General features: G+C 42.3%; 1 long non-coding RNA gene across 1 annotated transcript; it reads right to left on the bottom strand.

The window, feature by feature from the left end:
• Positions 1-404: 404 nt before the first annotated feature.
• Positions 405-26683, bottom strand: LOC142004473 (uncharacterized). Its single transcript, XR_012643001.1, has 3 exons — positions 26641-26683; positions 13915-13963; positions 405-462 (listed from the first exon to the last, which is right to left on the bottom strand). It is a non-coding gene; the product is annotated as an uncharacterized LOC142004473 (long non-coding RNA).
• Positions 26684-27008: the final 325 nt, after the last annotated feature.

The following is a 27008-nucleotide window of genomic DNA, read 5'->3' as shown; positions in this document are numbered from 1 at the left end:
CATTTTTAATATACAAGGGAACACCTCCTCCCTTCTTTCCCTGTCTGTCCTTCCTAAGCAGGCTGTACCCTTCAATACCAACATTCCAGTCATGAGTATTATCCCACCAAGTTTCTGTGATGCCAACGATATCATAGTTGTATTCATTTATTAGTACTTCCAATTCTTCTTGTTTATTTCCCATACTTCTTGCATTTGTATATAGGCATCTCAGACGTTGATTTGGTCTTGCCTCCCAGTTTTGCTCTGGCCCTCTTTTTACTCTCCCAGGGTAGCCCATACTCCCTCCCATTTCAAATTCATCTCCCATGTATTCATGCTGTCCACTTACCTGCGGGCTTTGCTCCCCTGCCCCCGTTGAACCTAGATGAAGGCCCTCCTCACTAGGTTAGCCAGCCTGTGTCCGAATATGGTCTTCCCCTTCCTCGAAAGGTAAACGCCATCTCTGCCTAGTAGTCCTTCCTGGAAAAGGATCCCGTGGTCAAAGAAACCAAAGCCTTCCTGGCAACACCATCTACGCAACCAAGCATTCACCTCTAGGATACACCTGTCTCTGCCTGGGCCCCTACCTCTGACAGGCAGGATTGAAGAGAATACCACCTGTGCCCCAAACCCCCTGACCCGTGCCCCCAGAGCCCTGAAGTCACTCTTGACCTGCTCAGCGTCACACCTCACAGTATCATTAGTGCCCACATGGATGAGAAGCATGGGATAGTAGTCAGAGGGCTGGATAATTAAAAGACCAGTCCCTGAGATGTACCCTTTCTTGTTCTCATCTTGCCCCTTCTGGTAGGGTATTTCAGCCATTCAGGATAGGCAGATACTCTCTTGCACTGAACTTTCTGCAAGTCCTTCTTTCACGTGGCAATGGCTGTCTCCCTACACATAGAGCAACTCCTTGCTCTTAAGTAGACCTCTCTGTCTCTGACATGTGCTCTCCTAGGAAGCTCTAGCCCAGCTCCAGTCATACATGTTCCATTTCAATGTTCCACCTGTATGAAAGGCCATTGTTCCATTGTATGTGCCAGTAGTTGAGAGACAATCAGTCAATAGCCCTAGAATGTAGTTTTGGTGGCTTCTCAGTGATAAACCTCCAATTAGGTGTCAAGCACCTTTCCTGGGAAGGGAGGCCATCTGGAATACATTCCAGTAAGCTACCCTGGGCCAACTTTAGATGTGTGTAGCATATAATGCAACATACAGTTCATAATCTGATATAGACATACCCCCCTTGTCTCAAGAAATGTAGTACTCGGACATTACACACAAAGGTTCAAGTCCAGAAAAGAATGTGCCCTCACAGTATCTCACCACTTTGTTGCAACTCTAGCATTGCTTTGCTTGATGAGTCAGTAGATCAAATTTGAGTCAGCCCCTGCTTAGCGGTGACCTCAACTTTATGACACGGTGAATGCGAGTGCTACTGCTACACCTCATTCACGCTGTGCTCACTCAGTCAGTAAGGGAGATGGGAAGAAGAAGTTGAAGAAGTCTCCACCATTTTATCATTTCTGATGGCACAGCTGAACCCTCTGGCTTTCTGAGAAAAGAAGAAACGTGGATTGTGAGATTTTGGGATGACCCCTAGGTCACACAGCCCTGTTTGGCTGTCCTGCCTGGCCTATGCAAGTTGGAGGTGATGTTTATCAAAGGAAGCAGAGCTGCTTGGACGAGACAGGCAAAGAAATGGAGCAAACCTGTGTCCTCAGTTCTGGGACTACCCAGGAGCTCTCATTGTCTGAGACCTGGTAACACAAAGATATGACCTGCAGTGGAGAAACTGGTGACTCATTGGGAAGGCCAGACATTTTATCTGAAGTTCTTCAATCTACCACTGTGACAAGATGCAAAATTGAGCTGTCCGTCATTGAGCCCTGGATCAGAGCCCAGTAGAACTGGCAGTCTGGGCTCATCTAACAACTCTGAAAGACAGGGTAATAATAGGAGAACCTCTGTGGAGAATCCAACTGGGAAAGACCTGGACTGGCTAAACTAAAGCAAAAGCTCTGAAGCATGTGCAGAATCTGAAAGAATTCTTGATTGGATGTTCTTTTGGCGCACCCCAAAAGGATGGTCTGGAAGGTATGACCTGGCCAGAAGGCTGTCCTGTATTATGAGGGACAGATCCCACAAGACAGAACTAGCGCTGAAAAGGGAGGATGTCAGGCCCCAGCCTTTCCTGACCTCTAGGCACCCTGATGGTGAGCATTCGCCTTTACAGCTTGGCAGCAGTAGTTTTCTCCCTTTCCCTAACTGATCATCATCTGCTTCTTTGCAATCTTCCATCTGTTGTTGCTGGAGAACGACTCTCTTTTTGCCTGACCCAGGAAAACCTCGTTCCTAAAGCTCTGCTCCGCACAGGGCACACGTCTCTCTCCTTTCCTGTCTCCCAGCAAAACAAACAAATTGAAAAGCTCTCTCTTTTGAAAAGAAGTCTGGCTTTCTCAGCGTGTAGGAAGGTGAATGCTATTTATACTCACATGTCATACACTCTCAAATTTCACACAGGAAATCAAAATCTTGGAGAGCACACTCATTGCAACATTGTCCAAAATACTCATTCTGTAACTTCTTGTCATTTAGGTTTCCATTTGGGAGGCCTAAGATGGCAAAAGGAATCTATGAATTCAGCTATCCAGGAAAAGGGAAAGAAGCTGCAGAATTTAACCCCATGTGCTGTTCAGAAAAATAGCACCTGCTATTTGAAGACATCCCATATCTTTGGTTTGTATCGCTCCCTTTGCACCCTTGGGAAGCCACTTTGGCAGAATTCCACAGGTGACAAGCCCAAGTCGATGAAATCAGAAGTCTGTGAGCGAGTGATCTGACTTCATTATTTTAAATGATTTGTCAGAGGTACCTAGACACTTCACATTTCCCATATTGTCTTATAAAACTAAAGAAACTATACAAAGAGATAACACTTTTCAATATTAACATTCCAAAGTAAAACTCTTTGCAGCTTTTCTTGCTTCTGAGTTCTAGTTACATCTGAGTAATATATTAAGTTTTGCAAACACCTTATTTACCAGTGCTAGATCACCATATTAAGGCATGAGGTTCCAAACAAATTCAGCAGTCCATGAATCAGTTGTTATTACCATATATTGTATTTTTAGTTCAGACAAAAGCTGTTTTGGCATCAAATATCTACTCATGAGTTTTAAAAAATAACTCTGACTCTGGGTTTTAAAGATGAGCTGAAAAACAAAACTAAAAACACTGTGTCCAGTACTGATCTTGCATGAAGGATAGAAATGGTCTTTCAGAGGATTTGGGTGAGAGAAAGAAAGTTGTTTTTTTGTTTGCTTTGTTTTGTTTTTAAATAATGTTTTTCATTTTTACACATAAATTGAAGTTCCTGACTTCCCTCTCTTTGGTGGAAGATTTTTCCAGAAAGAGCTGAACTATCTGAGAATCTTTCAAGGCTCAGAGCACTTTTAGATTGCCAAGGAATTCACTTCCCCCTCCAATTCACCAAAAGCTGGTAGATCTGTATCTTGGGTTTCAGCTTGGGATGAATTGTATCAGTTCTGGGAGTTACGCTAGAGATGAATTTGTATGCTAATGTTCTGCTCTGGATATGTGAGGAAAGATATATTTTTGCCTGGACATTGTGACTGTATCTCTGTGTATAGGTTATAGCTACGTGATACATATGGTTATTGATCATTCTTGTTTCATTCAAAATAATAATTTTGCAGTTATAGTGATCGATATTTGAAGTAAAGACAAAAGCTTACTTCAGTTAACAGGCTGGGGACAAGAGCAATGAGGACACCCTCTACAGGGAAGGGCAGATCTTGACTAGAAACAGCTGAAATTGTAATCCACACACTTCCTCTTTTGTTCCCCCACCCCACTTCCTGCAGGCAGCGGCTTTTACAGGAAGGTCACAACATTTGCGAGTTTAACATTCGCGAATTCAATTATTCTCTTGCAGCTCATGAAATCGCAGTACTGTAAAATTATTAAATTTTAAACTGGGCTGTTGCGAGTTGAAATTCAAATTGGCCACACGCCATTGTGTGATGGTGAAGTGAAATGTTTGATCATTGCTAATGTGCAAGCCTCAGTGTTCTGCTAGACAGCATTCCAGCTCCACACAGTCTCGTCTTGCAGGAAAATAGCCCCCAGAAGAGATAAAAGTGCTAGTGCTCCTGGGGAAAGTGTCCCTAAAGAGGAAAGGGCCAAGCATGTGAATTCCCTTGAAGTGAAAATTGAAATTTTAGACTTATTAAGGAGTGGAATGAGCAACTCCAAACTTGTCTGCCAGTTTGGCGTGAACGAGTCCATGATATGCTACATCAAGAAAAGGGAAAAGAACGTTTGTGATTCAGTAGCAGCAAGTGGTCCAGCCACAGCTAAAGCTACCCATCAAGTGCAAAGTAAAACATTAAATACTGAAAGGGCACTGAATATATGGCTGGAAGATATGACTAGGAAATGAGTGCCTACCAATACACCAGTCATATGTGAGAAAGCGAAGCGCCTATACGAGAATTTTTGTGCATCAGCAGGAGGTGAAGGGACCAGTGAAACTACAGAGTTAGTGTTTATTGCAAGTAAAGGTTTTCTCAGTACTTTTAAAAAATGATTTTCACTGCATCACATCAAATTAACAGGCGAATCAGCATTGGCTGACCACAAGGTTGCAGAAGTATTTCCTACCATGCTAAAGAAGCTCATAGAGGAGAAGGGCTATAGGCCAGAAAAAGTTTTTAATGATGATTAAACTGGCTTATTTTGGAAGAAAACACCCATGTGGACATACTTTCCAAGGCAGAGAGGCAAGCACCAGCATTTAAGGCAGCCAAAGACCAAGTGACAGTTCTTCTGTGGGGCAATGCAGCAGACTTCATGATAAAGACAGGCATGATCTACCGATCTGCAAACCCCAGGGCATTGGGGAGGAAAAATAAGAACCTCTTGCGCATACGTTGGCAATCAAATAAGCAGTCTTGGGTCGCAGCAACGCTATTTCTGGACTGATTCCATAAGTGCTTTGTGCCAGAGGTGGAAACCTATCTCACTTCAGAGAACCTTAAGTTCAAGGTTCTATTACTAGTTGATAATGCCCCAGGCCATCCACAAGTTTAGAGTTTGCCTACCCAAAGGTCAAGGTCATCTTCCTGTCTCCCAACACCACCTCGCTCCTCTAGCCTCTCAACCAGGGGTTAATGTGCGCCTTGAAAGCTTATTACACTTGGCATATGTTTGCCCACATAAGAAATGCAGTGGACATGGATCTCAACATTGATGTTGCTAAGTGTTGGAAGCAGTACGATATAGCTGACTGTATTAATAACATGAATGTTTCTTTGGATGAGCTGAAACCAGAAACAGTGAATGCTTGTTGGCGACCTCTATAGAAGGAGGCAGTGAATGACTTTATGGGGTTGCCTTCCATAGACTCAGAAGTGAAACGAATTCTGAGTGTTGCTCAGCAAGTGGGTGGCAAAGGTTTCATGGACAGAGGAGTTGATTGAGGGACATGGTGAGGAACTGATGGCAGAAGACCTGGAGAGGTTGGTAAAAAGTGCAGAAGAAGATAAAGATGATGAAGTTGAGGAAATAGAGCAAGCAAAGTTTGACTCGCATAAATTTAGCAAAATAAATTTAGCGTTTCAATATGTGAAGCTGCTAACTGGTACCTTCACACAATACAATCCATTGTTGGATCAGAGTCTCAAGATCGGTTGGCAGATAAACCAGGCATTGTTCCTGTACCAGGAAATTTATAAGGAACTCCAAAGAAAATGAAAACAGATGCCAATCACGTTGTTCCTTAAGAAAGAACCACCTACATTATCTTTACAGGTGTCCTCTCCTCAGGCTTCAAAACTAGATTGGCAGTCACACCCGCCTCACAGTCGCCTCCCTCATCTCCTCTACAGTCTGCTTCCTCCAACATTGATCCTGATGATCTACCAGAAGGTCCAGAGGACTTTCCTGAACTGCAATAACCTGATCTCATCATCATTATGGGGTAAAATGATATTAGCGAAAATTCAGCATTCGCAAGGGTTCTCAACACCCAACCCTCGTGAATGTCACAACCCTATTGTATTTATTTCCTCCTTCTCTTCTCCCCTTCCTTATGTTGCAGAGTGTGATAGAGAAAGGGAAAGGAGACTCCACATGTTGCATTTTGGTTCAGGCTCTGGGGCTTGACCTGCCCCCACTACCACCACCTTTGGGTATAATACCTGATGTGTAGCCCTGGTGGGAGGACAATGTATCTGGGAAAGGTAGCTTCAGGTAGTTACTTCCCTGCTTCAGTCTCACCCATGTTTCCTAAGCTTATTGCTTGATTTCTGGTGGTGCTGAGGACACATGATCCACAGTGGTGGGCCTGGAAAAGATTTTTCCTCCTTTATGGCAAAATTGGCAAACTACCGTTTGAGTTTTTTCACCTTCTACTCAAAATTTCAGGTGGAGTTTAAACTTCAGGTAAAGTGTTTAAATTACAAGTGTCACAGGCACATCCCTGTGGTGGTTCAGGACCGGGTCCGGCCAGAGTTCTAAACCCCAGTGGGCTATTTGGGCTTTGGTCCTAGAAACTCACAGTGCATGTAAAGGTGATATGCCTGCATACCTGATGCAGCTCATAGCTCCTTTCATCTCAGCTCTCTGGCATTGAAGAACTGGGGAGGAGGGCTCAGGAGACTGGTATCCAGGCAGGCAGGTCAGAGTGTGTAGAGTGGGCTAGAGCTACACATTGGTCATCATTTTATAGGACTTTATGGGCCATTGGAGCCAGCTGTGATCACCATTGGAACAACCCTACCAGATAGTTTTGGATGGTTTACCCCACTTAGGTATTAGTTAAAAAATAAGTTGTGGCTGCCACTTTTGCCATATTATTCTGTGTGGGTGTGTTTGTGAGAGAGAGAGAGCACATTCCCATCTCCACAGCAATAATTTTGCTCTGTTGTAGATAATTGCATATTTCAGTTAATCGATGGTTGAGTATATATTAAGGCAAGTGGCCTATACAAAACAGCCTTGAAACACTTCCAAGGATTTCTGTTCTGAAAAGTGACCTTAACGGTAGCACTGTGAATTTACATATGAAATGTGCTGTTTGCAAATAAAAGGTCTCTGTTGCCAACCTTACACACTTACCCTGCAATCTTTGAGCCAAGTTTCTATCTTTCTCGCATATTATCACCAGTAAAAAGGGTTCGCAAGCCAAACTGGACTATCACTAACCCCTGTGCAAACAATTGTCATCACTGTGTTTCCAAAGGTAGAGCTAACTGGACTTAGTAAGCAGATCTAGTGTTAAGTACAGAATTAGTAGCATGCATGTCAGGCCTTCTCAACTGCTTGCCCTGCAGGTTGAGAGAAATGAGAAAATACTTGCAATCTTTTTGGGCACTAAAATACCCTGCTAGACTCTGAGTATACTCTTGGCTCAGATTTGAAGCAAGAGAAGTGTTTTTTTTCCCACAGCTTTTATTCTGCACAAGTGTGTAAGCGTGTGCAGGGCCTGACTCATACTCTCTGCATTTTCGTGAAAAGAGGTAGCACATCCTGTGATCTACTTCAGTCGAAGTACGATGAGTCATAGAACAAGACATCATATGCCACAGAACAGGATAAGAGAACAACATTTTTGAAACTAAGACCACTCCCTGAAGCATGGTAAAATGGCCAATGATTTACAAGCTCCCAGAAATTGAAGGGACTGATTCTCATTTGTATTAAGGTCCTTCACATGGCTGTGCATTTGGCTGTGTATTTTCAAACTCTTTATAGCTCCTTTACCAGATACCTCATAGGCTGTGTCTACACTTGCCCCCAACTTCAAAAGGGGCATGGTAATCAGGGCCATAGGAGATTACTGATGAAGTGCTGCGGTGAATGGGCACCACTTCTTTAGGCTAATTTTCCCCCGCGGCAACTTTGAAGCTTCAAACTTCAAAGTGCCAGCCTGCGTGTAGCCGTGGGCGCTTTGCAATAGCACAGTCACTTTGAAGTCCCTTTGTTCCTCAAAATATATAAATTTATTTATAAATTATAAATTTAAATTTATTTATATGTTCTGAGGAGTAAAGGGACTTTGAAATTGGGCGGGCACTTCAAAGTGCATGCAGCTACGTGCATGCCAGCACTTCAAAGTTTGAAGTTTCGAAGTTGCCACGGGGGAAAATTAGGATTCACCGCAGCAATTCATTAGTAATCTCCCGTGGCCCTGATTACTATGCCCCCTTCGAAGTTGGGGGCAAGTGTAGACACAGCCATAGTGTACTTGAGAATTCAGGCCCCAAATCTCTTTTCCCCACAGTTTCTTTAGCTCTTTGTGCATTTCTCCGTAAAAGCACAAAGATTTGCTAATGAATCTGAATGGTCATGAAGAATGATCGGTCCCTAGCAAATACGTGAAAGAAATCAAACAAGCCATATAAATGAAAGAGAAAAGATTCTGCCTGAATTGTCCCGTGACTTTCCTGCCAGAGTATTGCATTGTGGCCAGATATATGTTCCTGTCGAAGGTTCACGGCGTGAAAATCACCCAGGTGCAGGGAGTCAGCATATGGCTCTATGCGCCACTAAGCCCTCGGGGTTTAAATAGGACTGAGAATCAGAATAGTAGAACTGTAAGGGACCTCGCAAGGTCATCAAGTCCAGTCCCCTGCATTCATGGCAGGACCAAGATCATCCTAATTGCCCTAATCTGCTCTTAAAAATCTCCGATGATGGACATTCTACAACCTCCCTAGGCAATTTATTCCAGCTCTTAATCACCTTGACAATTAAGAATTTTTTCCTAATATCCAACGTAAACATTTCTTCCTGCAATTTAAGCCTATTGCTTTTTTGTCCTTTCATCAGAGCTTAAGAAGAATAATTTTCTCCCTCTTACCTGTTTTCTAGATTTTTTATCATTTTTGTTGCTCTCCTCTGGATTTTTTCCAATATGTCCATATATTTTCTGAAATGTGGCACCAGAACTGACTCTGGTTGTGGCCTAATCAGAGCACAGCAAAATAATTACTTCTCATGTCTTGCTTAAAACACTCCTGTTAATACATCTCGGAATGACATTTGCTTTACTTTTCAACAGAGTCACACCGTTGACTCATATTTAGCTTGTGATCCATATGACCCTGGAGATGCCTTTCTGCAGTACTCGTTCCTAGATAGTCATTTCCCTTTTTGTATGTTGGAACCTGACTGTTCCTTCCTAAGTGGAGTATTTTGCTTTTGTCCTTACTGAAATTCATCCTATTTACCTCACTTCATTTCTCAAATTTTTCCAGATCATTTTGAATTATAATCCTATCCTCCAAAGCACTTTTGACCCCTCCCAGCTTGGTATCATCCACAAACTTTATAATTGCACTTTCTGGCTTTGTCTACACTTGCATTCCTCTTTTGAAAGAGGTATGCAACTGAGGGAAATAAAAAATGCAAATGAGGTGCAGATTTACATGTGAGACTCTATCAAATCCTTAATTAAAGTCTAGGTGTACCACATCTACTGCCTCCCCCTTATCCACAAGGCTAGTCATCCTATCAAAGAAAGCTGTCAGGTTGCTTTGACAAGATTTGTTCTTTACAAATCCATGCTGACTATTGCTTATCACCTTATTATCTTCCAGATGTTTGCAAATGGATTCATTAATTATTTGCTCTATTATCTTTCCTGGCACAGACGAGATGACTGGTCCACGTTTTCCTGGGGTGTTCTCATTTCCATTTTGATAGCTTGGCACTATATCTATTGCCTAAAGAGGTGGCGGATTCTTCATCCCCAGAAGTTTTTAAGTCCCAGCTTGACAAGGTACTGGCTGGGATGACTTAGTTGGAGTTGATCCTGCTTGAAAGAGCGGGCTGGACTAGATGACCTTCTGAGGTCCCTTCCAGCATTATGATTCTATGATTCTATGATTTGCCTTTTTCTGGTCTTCTGGAGTCCCTCCTATCTTCTATGACTTTTCAAAGATGACTTGCATGCATTATGCTTATTGTGCAGTAATAATTTCAGACAGTATGCTGCCAGCTTTTTAAAATCGCTCTTGTTCCACAACTATTTAAGCAGTCATAAATTATTTCCAAAACTGAGCGCTGAGAGATCAATTTTTTATATTTCTTACTATCAGGGCAAAACCTGGTAAAGACATAGTTGTTATGTATCATTTCATTCTAGTTCCAATATTCTTGTTCAGATCATGTTGAACTTAAGCATATAAGTCACAAATAATAGCATAGGTGGAATGAAATGCTCGTTAGTGTCACTTTAAAAGGAAAATACTATATTTGCCTTCATATAAGAATAACTGTTTAGTAAAATTTTCTTTTTCCTCATTCATGATCTTTAAGTCTTCTCTCAAAGAACCCCCTGCCATAATGTTGCACATTGTAATTAGCCTGTGATGCCAGTAAAGCCATCACGAAAGAGGAAAACTACAAAAGTAGGTCATTGATTTTAGAAGTTTGCTGCAATTGAGTGGCAAAAAACTTGCTTGCTCTGCATTTCCTTTCCAGAATAATCGTTCTGTTAGGGATTTTCCTTTATGAGGCACATAGGTCTGTGAGGCTAGCTTTTAAAGGTACCAGTCACTCTTGGTAATGGATTTGGGAACAAGTATTTTAAAAATCCTTTGACTTTCTCTGAGCTAAATGATAATGAGTCTGGCTTTATTCTTCTAATAAGCTAATACATCTAATATGCTCAAGCTATAAAATGGTCAATAACTATCAAAAGAAGGGAAATACCTGAAATTAGAGATAAACTGGAGAAGAACTCTTACTTCTGCCACTGAAAAAGAAACTGCTTCTGTGAGTAGAGGGAGGGGGAATTTCTATAATTTTCATCCTGCTTGAAAGACCTGATTTTCAACAGTGTACTAAGTGCTCATGATTTATTTTAGTAATCATTTTCATGTAGTACAGAAGTTCAGCTATGTGAAAAGAACACAAATGTAAAAATTTTCCCAAAGCTTATTTGGAGGGCTCTGTGTGTTATTTTTTTTAAATACAAGAATCTTCTTTTTTTTTTCCTTAGATGACTTTAGCTTATTGGCCAGATCTTATGCCATTGGAAATCTACCAGAGTGACGCCCCATTATCTACATGGTCAAGACTGCTTTAAACCTCCATTAGATGTTTGGGTCGCATCTACACTAGCGAGTATTTTCAAAAAATCATAGTCTCTTTTGAAAGATCCCATAGAGCGTCTGCACAGAAAATACATTCTTTCAGTATTAAAATGGAAGAGGGCAGAACTTTTTCCGGCAGCCCTCTTCCTCTCCTAGATGAGAAAGAGCACCTTTTTCCAAAAGATTCTTTTGGGGAAAAAAGGTATGCAGATGCTCAAGGGGCCCCTTTTTTCAAAAAAGCAGTCCTAATAGCTCCAGATTTTTTGATCCCTGGCTCGTTCTTGCTAAAAAGCAGGGATTGTGTGGACAGTCTCTATTGAAAGCGATCAATTTTTTCAATGCACTTTTTTGTTTGTGGATGTACTTTTTTGAAAGAAGATTTTTTGGAAGAGGTCTTCTGGAAGAACTTTTTTTGGAGGATTGCTGTAGGATAGACACAGCAGTTGGCTTTCAGCATGGTGCTTTACTAGGTTCTGAAAAAGATACCGCTATCATTGCACTCCTTGTTGTATGAATGCTATTACAAATATTAAAAGCACATAACATTTGTTTCAGAAAGGCAGTCATGTTAGTCTGTATCTTCGAAAACAACAAGAAGTTCTGTGGCACCTTGTAGACTAACAGATATTTTAGAGCATAAACTTGCATGGGCAAAGACCCGCTTCATCAGATGCATAAGTGGAGGGGTAAAATACCCCTCTGAAACCCTGCCCCACTCATGCATCTGATGAAGCGGGTCTTTGCCCACAAAAGCTTATGCTCCAAAATATCTGTAAGTCTATAAGTTGCCACAGGACTTCATAACATTTGTAATTTTTGGAACTAAAATGAGGTAAACAATCTGAATTACCCCCAAATGTGAGCCCCAAAGTCAATGTAGTATCCTGACTAACTCTTTCTCCACATGCATGTGCTCATGTCTTTTTCCTCTTTAAAATGTAAAAAAAACAACTAGCTCTAATGATCTGTATAGGGACTTCTGTCATAGGCTTCTTGTTGGAAGAGGAAAACTCTATTTTTAGTGGCTTGGGAATTCTTGTGAGAACAAATATTTTTTTATTTACGTGCGTCAAAAGCAATTTCTTTATGTCTTTTTTAATTCAAGCCACCCTCGGTGTCTCCTTTGCAAGGTAATATGAAATTTCACAGGATCACACACTTGGCTCTTCCATGAGGGGAGCGAAACCTTGGAACATTTTTCGTTCCAGAATGGCATCTGAACTAGAATTCCACTGTTGAAATGCTTTTTTGCTCTGGCCACTTTCCATAAGTTCCATCTTCATATTAGAATTTATCATCTTGCTTAAGCTGGAATTGCATCCAGCTGGGGAGCTGCCATTCAGTTCTTATTCATCTTACTAAATATTCAGAGAATGAATTTAACAGCTAAAGAAGTGCGGTTTGTAATACAGAGCTTAAATGTATGGTAACACTATTTGCATGTTAATAAGAAATTTGCAGGCTATACAGATGATTATCTTTCTCCTTAAACATATACGTCCTTACCCAGGCCATCTCCACATTAATGATGATAGGCTGGATGATCATTTTCTTTAGAATAGCCAATGCTTTTCCTATTCCTTTATATTATAAGAAAATGCATGGAACACAGAATTTTGAAATGAATCTGAGATGACAAGAGATTATGGTCACTATTGTCTTGTATATAAAAAAACATATTTCTGGGATAGAAAGGTTTAAACTTCCATACTGCACAATGTAATACGAACTAGGTTAGGCATAATTTCTTTAGCAAGACCTTCAGTAAATAAGAAAAGTCAGTTTATTCATGTCTAAATACTGGTGACATCATAGCAGACTTTTCTGTAGCTCTCTCAGTCCACTGCTAAATTCACATGCTCTGCAGTTGACCTCACAGTTATCTGTTGCACATGGTATTGCCCCATATATGTGAGAAGTCTTCCACTGACAACCTCCATCTACCCATACAGTATGTGCCATCTTACTGGGAAGAAGATGTGGCCTGCTATCCTACTTGATCATCTTTGGTAGATATATTAGTCTCCTTTCTGATATCTTTGTGGGAGTTTCATGCGGGGCTTCAGTTACGAAAGAACTGGATTTGACATAACCACAACGATATTGTTGACTAATCCATCATTTGTAGATGATACAGTAGATTAGTGCAGAGTTAGTCTACAGAAATTAAGCCTCTCTGCACTGGATAAGGAAAGATGGAAGGATATAGTGAGGGATGCATTGGACACCAACTGGCTCTGAGCCCATTGATGATGATGATGATGATGATGATGATGATGAAGAATTCATCATTAATGGGAAGTGAGAATACCATGTTGCCAGGAATAACTTGAGCTTTGCATAAGCATACAAAATAGCTGCAGCTACAATTTTGCAGATGAGGATAGAAAAAGATTAGAAGAACTATGAGAAGGAGCAGAAGTACGGATAGCTGACATTAGATCGAAGGTTTCTGGTTATTAGTTTTTGCTGGTGCTATAACTAGAAGATGCTAGCTGGATATGAGGAAAATTGTTAGTTTGCAAAGTGTTGCTATCAGTTATGTGCTATTTTCAAGCACCATATGAAAAGAAAAGTCACAGTGTGTAAGGTTGGAGAAGTTTGGAGACATTTTATAGAAAATGTATTGAGGCATCATACTCACCAGCAATAGGAGAAAGGCTGGACACTGGGGACCTGCTGCTGACCACTTGACACTACCTCAGACTTTGGGTACCTATATCTGGGTTGCTCTTGTATATTGGTATTTTAGATATGTGCTGTAGTGCTAATAAAATGCATTTTGGCAAGTAAAAACACTTACGTTTATATCAATAATTTTTGCGTCCCCATTGATTTATTCCTGAAATCACCTGCAAAGGGAAAACAGAAGTTGTCACTGTTGCATGAATGGGGTTTCCAAATATGTCAATGTAAATTGAGGGCACAGAGCCTTACGAGAGTTGCCCTCTCATTCCTAATTGTCTCTTTAAAGAATTAAGATGGAAGTAAAAATCTGTATTATAGCTGACAAAGTCCAGGAAGCACACTTTTTGGTGCTTGGGACATATAACAGGAATGAATGAAGAGGACCTGGTGAAGACAGCATGGCAGGAAAGAGATCCTGAGTAAAACCAATAAAGTAATAGATGGATTTCATCAAAGACAACAGTAAACGGGTAAACTTTCATGGTCCTTCAAACAAAGATGGAAGATGGTGTCCACAAACCAATCCTAGATGTTGGGTACAGGGAAGAAGACATATTTGTGCATATGTCTATCACCTTTAAGCTTTTAGTGCTTGATTCTTTTATTGGAAGTGTAAGGAAATTATGATTTCCTACAAACTGAGCAGATACAATTTTTCAGGTTTACCTGCACAGGACAGGTACTTTTATGTTAAATACCAGTGATATCATAGAATCATAGAATGCTAGGACTGGAAGGGATCTTGAGAGGTCATCAAGTCAAGCCCCCTGCCCTCATGGCAGGACCAAATACTGTCTAGACCATCCCCGATAGACGTATATATATTTATATATTTAATTAGGTTGAATATTTTCTAAACTTCATCTCCCCTGCTAAAATAAAATAGATTTGATCTGCTTGGCTACAAAAACTTTCATTTTGCCAATGTTACATTGTCTGACATTTCAGAGTATACATTATAATGTCACTTGAGATGAAGAAAAAAAATATTTGTGGTGCTCAGCCATGACACATGATGTAATTTTACTCTCTACCTGCACATGCTGTAATAGATTTTGCCAATACAGGCATTTGGTATCAATATTCCATCTGGCATTGGTTCAGCAGAGTCTATCAATACTGAAGAAATGTAAGCACACAGGTTGTATGGAAAAATGCCTTAATGTTATCCAGAGATGGGGTAACATTAACATTTATTACCTATCTAGTCATCTATAGACAACATGAAAAAGGAGCAAGATGTTTCTCTTTCCACTTCTGTTTCTCAGTTAAACAGTATAGGCAACTATACTGTCTATATTGGGGTAGGCAATGATTTTTGATGGGAGCCCGCTACCAGAATTACATAATTGGTCAAGGGCTGCACCCTTTGATGGTATTAAGGTGCCTGTACACAAATGCAAGAAGCCTGGGGAACAAACAGGAAGAATTAGAGGCTCTGGCACAGAGACGTATAAGGTGGTTGGAACAATGGAGCCTTGGTGAGATGATTTGCATAACTGGAGCACGGTCATGGAAGGGTATAAACTGTTTAGGAAGGACAGACAAGGGAGAAAAGGAGGAGGAGTTGCATTCTATGTGAGAGAGCAGTATGATAGGTAACAGCTCCAGTATAAGGAGGGAGAAAAACCAGTTGGTTGTCTTTGGGTTAAGCTTAGAGGTAGAAACAACAGAGGTGGTGTTGTAGTTGGTGCCAGATCAGGGAGATGAGGTAGATGAGGACTTCTTCAGACCACTAAGAGAAGCTTCCAAATGACAGGTCCTGGTTCTTATGGGAGACTTTAATCATCAGGACGTTTGTTGGGAGACCAATACAGCAGCACACAGACAATCCAGAAAGTTTTTGGAGAATGTTGGAGATAATTTCTTGGTACAAGTACTAAAGGAACCGACCGGAGCCATGCACAACTTGACCTGCTGCTCACAAACAGGGAAGAACTAGTAGGAGAAATAGAAGTGGGTAGCAACCCAGCCTGCAGCAACCATCAGATGGGAGATTCAGGATCCTGACAAAAGGGAGAAAGGTGAGCAGTAACTTACAGACCCTTGATTTCAAAAGAGCAGACTTTGACTCCCTTTGAGAACTGATGGGCAGGATTCCTTGGGAAACAAAGCTGAAGAGTAAAAGAGTTCAAGAGAACTGTCAGTATTTTAAAGAAGTCTTACTGAAGGCATAGGAACAAACCCGCCCACTACATAGTAAGAAATGCAAATATGGTAGGCAACTAGCTTGGTTTACAGGGAAATCCTTAGTTAGGTTAAACTCAAAAAGGATGTTTATAAGAAATGGATGTTCACAACTCCACACTAACTGCCCATAATGGGTCACATCCATGCTGTCTGAATAGACCTTGTCAGCTTTGGCCATCTCCTTTATTGAGAGTCCCTCTTTAGATCCTCCTCTGAACCCCCCGCCCCAACCCCACTCATGCATCTGATGAAGCAGGTCTTAGCCCATGAAAGCTTATGTTCCAAAATATCTGTTAGTCTATAAGGTGCCACAGGACTTCTTACTGTTTTTGAAGATACAGGCTAACTTGGCTACCTCTCTGATAAGAAATCTGATGCAGTTCAACAAGGAGAAGTGTAGAGTCCTGCACTTGGGAAAGACAAATCCCAAGTATATTTAGAGGCTGGGGACTGACTGGATAAGCAGCAGTGCAGCGGACAGGGACCTAGGGGTTATGGTGGATGAAAGGCTGGATATGAGTAAACAGTGTGCCCGTGTAGCCAAGAACACTAACGACATATTAGGATGCATTAGGAGGAGCATTGCAAGCAGATCTAGAGAAGTGGTTGTTCCCCTCTATGCAGCACTGGTGAGGCCACATTTGGAATGTTGTGTCCAGTTTTGGACCCCCAGTATAGGATGTGGATGTGATGGAGCAGGTTCAGTGAAGGGCAACAAAAATGATTAAGGGGCTGAAGCACATGACCTATGAGGAGAGGCTGAGGGATTTTGGCTTATTTAGTTTGCAGAAAAGAAGACTGAGGGGTGATTTAATAGCAGCCTTCAAATTCCTGAAGGGGACCTCTAAAAAGGATAGAGAGAAACCATTCTCAGTAGTGACAAATGGCAGAACAAGGAGCAACGGTCTGAAGTTACAGAAGGAGAGGAGCAGGTTGGATATTAGGAAAAACTACTTCACAAAGCATGTGGTAAAGCACTGGAATGCGTTGCCTAGACAGATGGTGGATTCTCCATCCTTAGAGGTTTCTAAGTCCCAGCTTGACAAGGTCCTGGCTGGGATGGCTTAGTGGGGGTTGATCCTGCTTGAAACAGGGGGCTGGACTGGATGACCTCCTCAGGTTCCTTCCAGCCCTATGATTCTATGATGTGCAGGGTCTGGGATGGAGGTTGGTTGCAGAAAGGAGATCACGATAGAGAATTGGGATGCAGGAGGGGATGTAGGGTCTGGGAAGGAGTTTGGATGAAGGAGGGAGTAATGACCTGAGGCAGGACACTGGGGTCTGGGAGGGGGGGTCATGATCAGGAGCAGGGGTACTGGAGGGGGTGCAGGGGTTTTGGTCATGATCTAAGGCAGGCGGTGTTTGTGACCTAGGACAGTGGATTGAGGTGCAGGAGAGGGTGCAGGGTCTGGGAGGAAGTATGAGTGCTGGAGAAGATTCTGACCTGGAGGAATGGTGTAGGAGAGCATGCAAGGTCTGGGAGCGGGGTGTGGCCTGGTGCAGGGGTGCAAGGCAGGGAGTAAAGAGGATTTCGTTTGTGACCTGGGGCAATTGAGGAATGCAAGAAGCGAGGAGATGCCAAGTACAGGCTCTGTCTTGGGGTGCCAGCAGTCCACCAGAGCCCTGGGGCAGGCTCCCGGCCTGCTACATCCCTGCACATCACTCAAAGTCACCAGCTGTGGGGGCCATGTGCATCCCTGCATGCCATGCACTTCTGGGGAAGGAGGAGGGGGTTGCCACACTTTGCCTACACCACAAGCACAACCCAGGCAGGTCCCATTGGCTGGTTTCTGGCTAAAGGGAACTGCAAGATTATGCTGGGAGGAGGGCAGCACACAAAGCTCCTCTCCCTAGGGGCATGCAGTGCATAGAGGCACACATGGCCCCGAGAGCCAGCCACTTTGAGCAGCATGTGAGAATGCAGACAGGCAGCTCACTTAAGGTTCCCGTTGGGTCACAGGATGGTGGCAGGATGGACTGAAAGGCTCAGTGGCCAGATGCAGCCCCCAGGCCATATTTTACCCACCCCCAGTCTATGGCTTACAGTCGTACAAACAAGTCACTGGTAGCAATTACCGGAATGTATATTAAGCAAGAGCTAGTTTGCAGAGCTGGTGCTGGTTTCCTGGCTAGCAGTTTCTGGAAAAGACCTACTGAGAGAGAAAGGAGAGATAGTTCAATTGTTATTTCATGTGTTTTTTGAGAGGCCTGATGACACTTCCTATGCAATGCAGCACCGTGCAAAGCAATGCAATGCAATAATGTCGAAATAATTGAACTATCTTTGGGTATAACAAATGCTGAGCATCAGGAGAGACCCATAATTTTAAATCACTGCATGTAAGGCCACAGGTCCAAACATAATAGGGCAGCATTAGCCAATCAACCTCCATCCCAGTGCTACTTTTGTGTCAAATTCTATACCAATTTTGCTGTTTCAGATTATTCATATGTAACTGAGTGCCCCTCATGATGATTAGGGTTGCAGCTGTGCCTCTGACATTGAAAGAACTCATTGACTCCAGAAAGCAGTTTAAAGGCAGACCAAGTAGTAAAAATACCCAACCAGTCTCCAAACACATTTGTTTTTCATGGTCCCAACCTTGCTACTCCCACAAGACTGGAAACATAGCTACCTTATCAAGCATCCAAAGAAAGGTAACCTGAAGGAGTTAAAGAACTGGAGGGCCATGGCGTTAATGTCTGTTCCAGGAAAAGTGTTCAATAGGCTTTTCTTGGAGAGAATGAAGAGAAGAAATTGATAGACAGCTCAGGGAAGAAAAGGCCAGCTTCCGAAGTGAGAGATGACCAAATAGTAACTCTCAGAGTGATCACTGACAGTCGCTTGAGTGGAATTACCCTCTGTACATAACCTTCATAGACTTTGAAAAAGCCTTCAACAGTGTTGATAGAGATACTTTGTGGAAACTGCTGCAACACTGTGGTATGCCATCCAATATTATAAACCTGATCCATTCAAAGTACAAACCCTTGACATGCCAAGTTGTTCACAGTGGTGTCTTGGCAGACTCCTTCAGTGTACTGTCAGGAGTGGGACAATGGTGTCCTGCTTGTTCTTGATCACAATGGACTGGATTATGAGCAGAACAACAGATGGCCATCAACAAGGCATTCAGTGGACACTTTTCAGACAGCTAAAGGACATTGATTTTGCTTATGATGTCACCCTAAAACTGCCTCAGTGACTGGACTGAGCATTAATAAGGGAAAGACGAAGACAATCAGGATCAACCCCTCCAACAATGACACCATCACACTGGGAGGGGATGAACTGGAAGATGTGGAGCAGTCCACCTCCTTGGGAAGTATTATGGGAAGAGGTAGAGGGACAGATAAGGATACCAGTGCCAGGATACGGAAAGCAACAGCTGTATTCAAGATTCTTAGTCCCATATGGTGTTCACAAATAATATCTGCAAAGGCAAACCTGTGGATCTGCAATGCAAATGTGAAGAGTGTGCTCTTGTATGGATGTGAGACCTGGTGTACTAAAAAGTCCTCAAATCACAAGCTACAGACATTCATAAATAGATGCCTGAGGTACATTTTTCACATCACATGGCAAGATGTTATCATAAATAAGGAGATTTCGAACAGAGCAGGACAAGAACAACTTGACGTTCAAATAAAGAGAAGAAAGTGGGCGTAGCTAGGCCACACTCTCAGAAAACCATCATTCAGCATAGTGCATTAAGCTCTCACATGGTACCTGCAATGAAAACACAAAGGAGGAAGACCTCCAACAACATGGAAAAGATCTACTGAGGCTGAAGGACAAGTGGGGTACTCTTGGAGTCAGCTACAAGTTTTGTCCCAAGACAGAGTGAGGTGGAGGAGACTCATGGATTACCTATGCTCCACTCGGAGTAGAAGGGTTTACGTAGTAAGCGGTAAACTTGCTAAACTCATACCTATATTTTAATTGTAACTTTTACATTTTAAGCACTCTTTTCTAGATCAATGGAAGTCTTCTATTGACTTGACTAGTAACTGTACATAACAAATGAGATATTGTCTATCTGTTTGATGATAGTTCAGTGACAAGGTTGCTTTGGAATTAGTGCTAGGCTATTCCACTTTTCCACATATCCTAAGGTTACTTCATGTAGATAGACCTATATTATCAAGGAAGCATTCACTTCACTCTAAAAAAAGTGCATTCAAAGCAGCAGCGTTGCTGCCTTGCAACACTAAAACAGACACGTGCTTCAAACTAGGCTCTCAGTAACAACCCTGATTTTGGAATGGGTTTTTCGATATAACTTTTCATGCAAATTACTTTCCTCACTTTATGGCCTTATTCCTTGGTTCTTCCTCAAAAGCCAAGGCTGGTCAGACATTGAAATACGTAAACCCAGAGTAAGGTAACTTTTTCCATAATTTTTATATGTTGGAAGATTAAAGCTCAAAGGCTTATGTGCCAGTGACAAGCACAGTTAAAGTTATGAACTTTCATTTAAGCAAATCTTGAAGAGTATGTATTAGAACAGGGCCAGGCAAAGCTGCTAGATCTGGCCTGTGGAAGGAGAGGGAGCCTCAGTCAGGCTCCCTGCCTGCCACTCAGTTTCTGGCCAATGGGAGCTGCCTGTTTAAAGAACAGGCAGCACTCACAGTAGTCCTTCCCATCCTCCCCTTGGGCTCATGGCTGTTCACAGATGCACATGGCCCTGCACTTAGCTGCTCTGAGCAGCCTGCCAGGGCATGAAAGACCAGTCCTCTAACCCAAGTCAGAACCCCCTTCTGCCCTAGGTCACAACTCAAGCCCCTGTAACTCCTTCCTTCACCCAATCTGCATCCCAGACCCCACACCTCCTCCATTACTACCATGGTAGAGTGCAGTCCTTGACCACTTACCATCAAATTCTTGGAGCAGTCTCCCCAACCTGTTGTCCGCCCCGTTCTAGAAGATCTCTCCTTTTCCTTCTGCTTGTTATTAATCAGATCAACCAGTAATTACATAGTGACTGATCCTGGAAGTTTGTGTGCATTGTGCAGGGTCCTCAACTCCTATTTTGAGGTCAATGAACTCAGGGCCTCACAGGGGACACTTGGTAACTTGCTGGGCCAAGCCAATATTGACTTACATATAACAAATGTATGTTGTGATTGTGCCAGGATTGTGCTGGTGTGCAACCTAGAACTGTGGGACCATTATGCTCCCTTAGCTCTCCAGCTTGAGCTGTTTTTCACTGTGCTTTGCCATTGGCAACCAGCAGACCCCTCCAGGTGCTAATATCACCAGCATGCAAAGGTGTATCTAGCTAAGTTGCATGAGTGCTCTCCAAGCCACTTATGAACTACTCTTAGGGAAATACCAGCAAATATACCAAGCACCCAGACTTGAATCCCAAAAATATATTGCCTTACACTCCTCAAGGCCTTCTAATGAACAGGGCAAGCTCATTACGTAGTTTGTTATTTTGTCAAAAAAACAGTATCCATGCACCAGACTGCAATCCGAGCAGATTCCCCAAGCGCTTAGAAAACTCATTGTAAGGATAAAGCATTAAAATCAGTTTATTAACCACAGAAATATAGTTTTTAAATTATTACAAGGCATAGATATAAAGTTCAGAGTTAGTTACCTTATGAAAAGACAAAGTAAACAGATTCTAAATCTTAAATATTTAAACTAAGCAAGAGTTGAATCAAATACCTTTCCTCATTCTAGTGCATATTGCAGGTTACAGTCCTCAGTACAAAGGTTGAACTTCCTTCTCACTCCGGGCCTAGTCTCTTCAGTTCATTCTTCATCTTCCCAGAATTCTTGTTGCCTTCAACATAGGCTGGGTGGAGAAAGGTGGTCTCCTGATTTTATTATCCCTTATTTTAAACTTTCAGTCTATCTCTATGGGAAGATGAGTCCCAGGCATGTAGTGGTGAGCTTTGCTGAATCACAGAGTTGAGCAATCCCTATTGTGAAGTGTTTATGCAACTGTCTCAAATAAAAGTCTCTTTTCTCACTTCCCTAATGGCCAATAGTTGTTTAATGCTGCCTGAGTGGAGATCATTATTCTTCTTGTCCTCGGAAGTCTAGCAGTGGGTGTCTCCCAAACTCACAACAATTTCAATAACAACCATTTAGCAAAATTTCATAACAACATACACAATTTTGATATATATATTTTGAAAGAACAACAAATATCAGCAGACCATGACCTTTCACATGATACAGTACTTGCAAGGCAAGCCTTGTAAGAAGTATGACAACCATATACCGAGGTTGAATATGAGGGTTATAGGGTTCTGCTTTGAGAAGTGGCAGGTCATAGTGATGGTGCTATAAAATATCATGTCTCTTATAAAATATATATATAAAAGAAATATGAAAATATAATCCCTGGTTAGTTTAAATACTCCTTGGTTAAGAGATGCTCTTTTTAAAAGCTTCCCAACATTTTTTTGAGAAATAATCACTTAACCTCATAGAAATACATCTCTAACACTTGTTTAGGTGTCAAGCATTCACTACATCAAAAGATGTTTTATATCATTTCTAGATCTGGACACATACACCAAATAAAAAGTACTAAGGAATAAACTGAAGGGTGGACATTTACTCATGTGAGTAGTCCCTCTAACGTTCATTGAACTACTTCAGTGCCTAAAATAAGTTGAGTACTTCAGAATGAAGAAAACTTCATCATTTTACTCTAAATAAATTTCTTTTTTCCCCCTTGTTTATGCTTTCCATTAAGTTTTCACTACAGGAGGTCAATATGGTCTAGCAGCATTAGCAACCCTCTCACTACTTACTGGGCTCTTAGAAGACATTTAGGGTAAATTAGAGCTAAATAACAGCACAGAACACTGACAGCCAGGACTGTTGGCTGTAAACAAATTTTATGGGACCATTGGAAACTTGTCTACACCTGTGATAAGTTGTTGTCTGGCTGCTTAAAATCATGCTGAATTAAGGATGTTACTGGATATTGCTGGAGTGCTGAACAAGAGAGGTTCAACCTGTAATATGGTATAAATGTTTGTGAAAGGCAAATTTTACACTCACCAGTTCAACTGCTCAGAAAAAGTAAAAATTACATTTAATTTCCACTAGTATTCATGAGTAAAAAGTCACAATTAATGTAGGTTGAGTTTGGAATTTTGAATTTTAGAGAGTAAGTCATATTAAACACAACTTGCAAATTTGTGCATTGTCCTAATGTTGTTGAGTATTGTCCAACTATCAAATACATCTGAGAAAGCTGTGACGTTTGTGAACATGAATATTATATATGTGAGAGAAATTGAAAGTTCCAACTGTTCATAAAACCACAACAGTTGTTTTTATTCATTTTCCATGACTAAAACTTACCCTTGCTCTTTGATCAAAATCACCTTTACAAAGAAGTTTACTTACTTTTAAGAACACTCCTTCCAGTAAGGGTACTATTGAAGGACAGGCTGCAAAGTAGATTTCTGAATGGAAACTCTTACTATGTCTACACTAGCCCCAAACTTCGAAATGGCCATGCAAATGGCCACTTCAAAGTTTACTAATGAAGCGCTGAAATACATATTCAGTGCCTCATTAGCATGCGGGCGGCCGCAGCACTTCGAAATTGACGTGGCTCACCACCTTGCGGCTCGTCCAGACAGGGCTCCTTTTCGAAAGGACCCCGGCTACTTCGAAGTCCCCTTATTCCTATGAGCAAATGGGAATAAGGGGACTTTGAAGTAGGCGGGGTCCTTTTGAAAAGGAGCCCCATCTGGACGAGCTGCGCGGCGGCAAGCCACATCAATTTTGAAGTGCCGCGGCCACCTGCATGCTAATGAGGTGCTGAATATGTAGTTCAGTGCTTCATTAGTAAACTTCGAAATGGCCATTTGCATGGCCATTTCGAAGTTTGGGGCTAGTGTAGACATAGCCTTAGACAGACAAGGTGCATGAGATAATATCTGTTATTGGATCAGCTTCTGTTGGTGAAAAGACAAGCTTCAGCAGCTGGTTACTTATTCAGGGAGTTTTTCTTTTGTTTTAGGCTGATCAGACGTTTATTTTCCACATAGCCTTTGACAGACAGCCTCATACTAAAATAGCAGTTATAAATTAAAAATACTTTCATGTCCTGAGTTATCATAGTCTTCAACTGATTAAAGGAATCACTACAATATGCAATTTACAAAGGCTACAGATACAAAATAAATCCTAACAGCTCTTACTGAATTCAGCTGTAAACTTACTAGCTATATTACTCTATGATGGATCAGGAGTGCAAAAATGTAGATTTGCCACTTTGTTAAAATAATGGGAGAATTCCTCAGAAATAACCCAACATACTAAAACTACACTATTTTAAGACTGGGTCCTACAGATACATGAGTAACTTGACTTAGCTGTGTTACCTCAGAATTTATAGATTTTTAAAGCCCGATATGACCTTAAATTATTATCTCATCTTACCTCTTGAAGAAAGAGGGCAATCAAATTCCACTCAGTTATTCCCCCCCTGAACCCAATAACCTGTTTGACCAAACTTATCTTCAAGAAAGGCACTCAGTAGTATTGATTTGATGACTCAATTATCCCTCTGTCTCAAGTTACTCAAATAATATACTACTATGTACTTACTTACTTAAACCCTTGTACTCCAAGTGGAGCATAGGTCATCCACAAATCTCTACTTCACTCTGTCTCAGGACAAAACTTCTATCTGATTCCAGGAGTATCACAGTTATTCTTCAATCTCACATGAATCCAAATTTGTATGTGTGTTTACAGAATGAGTTTTTGACTTGTATGGTCTTGAACCATAAAATAGGATTCTCTAGTAATTTGTCTTAGAAAGATAGAGCTAATATTGAGGACCAGTGCTGCCCTATTGGCTTTATGGTCTTGCTATATGTTATATTTTCAGAGGAACTACTTATATCTTTGGTTTTATTTTAAAGGGATATTGTCAAGCATTTTACACCCAAAATTTGACTGTAGTGAGTCAGTATGGCCTCCTGCTGACTCAGAGGCAGAGGAGGCTGCGCAGAGGCCCTGGTGGGCAGGCCCGGAACCAGAACACCAGAGGCCCACCCCTCAGAGGGTGGGGCCCAGGGCTAGAAAGGCCAAGGGCAGGGCTCGGGACCCTTTAAAGCCTGGGCCTCCGGGCAGGGAGGACGCGCCTGCACGAGCTCCCCGGCGCCGAGGGCAGAGGGCCTGTCGCCACCCGGCCAAGCCAGAGGAGCAAGCCCCCAGCGGCTCTGAACAACTCCGGATCCAGATGTCCCAGGGGGACTACCCGGACTTCCCAGACCTGCCAGGACCCTCATGCCAGCAGAGACCCCCTACCTTGGAAGAAGACCCAGGAGCGGCCTGCCCCAGAGTCCCGGCGGACCCCTGCAGCCCTCTGGCCCAGGGTCGCCTCGGGCCCACCGTGCTACCGCCGCCCGACTATCCTAATGATGTCAACATGAGCGACTGGCCGGAGCCCCCGAAGGTGGACAATTTGGAGGAGACTGACCCCGCAGGACCCCCTGACCAGAGGGACTGGGACCTTCCGCCAGTGGAGGTAGAGGTAGGAAGTGGCCCGGGGAACGACGCTCCCGAACCCATGGCAGTGTGTTGCGGCCTGGATCCCCACTGCCGTGGTCGTGTGTGAGCGACCCCCAGGGCCCCGGGCCGGGTCACAGTGGAGTGGGAGGGCCTGCGACCCCCTACCCCCCTCCTTGACAGGGCCAGCCCGCGCTGGGCCTGTGCTCAAACCCTTGTGCTGTTGCCCCGCCCCAAACTGAGGGCTGGGCTGGTGCTCAAACCCTTGTGTTGCTGTCCCGCCCTGGACTGAGGGCTGGGCCGGGATTTTGTTGCAACTGTGAACTGCTGACTGCCCCGAACTGAGCGCGGGGCTGGTGTTCTAACCCTTTTTGGGGTGCCGCCCGCCCTAGGCCAAGGGCTGGGCGTCTCGGGACTCTTACATTGACCTACCTTTAAGTAATTACAATATACAATATAATGTTTCCAAATATAAATTTCTTCTGGTGGAGGTGCTGGGAAAATTATGACACGATGTCTCGTGCTGGAAGGATAATAGTTTTGATTCCTTTCAGCAGCAATGAATTAACAAACTTAACTGTACGTGCTCAAAACTGCAGAAAATATTTTGCAACTTCTTTTTATCAAAATTGAAATGTTGACCATTTTATAAACTGGTTAAAAAACAGCATCTTTATCGGTCTGTCTCTCTGTCTTGCTCCCTTTGCACAGCATCTGATACCACAATGCTGCCTTCGGAACTGTGCAATCAGTTTTTATGCAAGCACAACATGTGGCTCCCTCAATGTGGGTTCATTAACAATTCACATGGGAACAGGGAATGCACAGCCATCCCCAGTATTGCCAAACCTGAACTTTGAAATACTGTAAGTCAGACCATAAAAATTCAGAGGTTTTTTAAATATTAATTGTGGGGATTTTTTTTTTTTTTGCCTTCTACACAGATTCTTTAGGTCACACACATCACATTTTTGAACTTTTCTCCATAACGATGAGGGCTAGAAATGTACGTTTTTTTAACAGGGAAAACTGAGAATCCTATATAATCACATGACTCCAGCGCCTGGGCCTTTCAGAAGAACACTAAATATTACGAGACTCATAATAAAATCACAAGTGTTGGCCTCCCATTGTACACAGTGCACTCACCTATTTTAGGAGTCAGTCAGTCACACTACGGTCCTCAGGGAGCGCAAAGCTACTGCCCTTCCTGGCAGCATTAGAACACCCGGGTGGCTAGTCCAGGAAGGCTGAGGTCATTGAATATGAACATGTAAAGAATACAAATATTGATAGTTAGAAGGATTGTAGGAGGCTTTTTCTAGGCCCTCCTTTTTCCCCACTAACCTAAAATTCCACACTTTTAACCTGTTAGTAACAAGGTGGCTATTCCATTTTTAATTAGTACATTTATTTGGTTTGGGTTTAGAAATGAAAGTTTTAAAATATACATTTAATTCAAACTGCTTTTCAAAACATGATCTGAAATGAGGATTGCAAGTGCTAATGATAACAAA

This window comes from Carettochelys insculpta, chromosome 1, assembly GCF_033958435.1.
Source record: "Carettochelys insculpta isolate YL-2023 chromosome 1, ASM3395843v1, whole genome shotgun sequence".
NCBI lineage: Eukaryota > Metazoa > Chordata > Testudines > Carettochelyidae > Carettochelys > Carettochelys insculpta.
The sequence above is the reverse complement of the archived record's forward strand: the minus strand, read 5'-3'. Positions and strand labels throughout refer to the sequence as shown.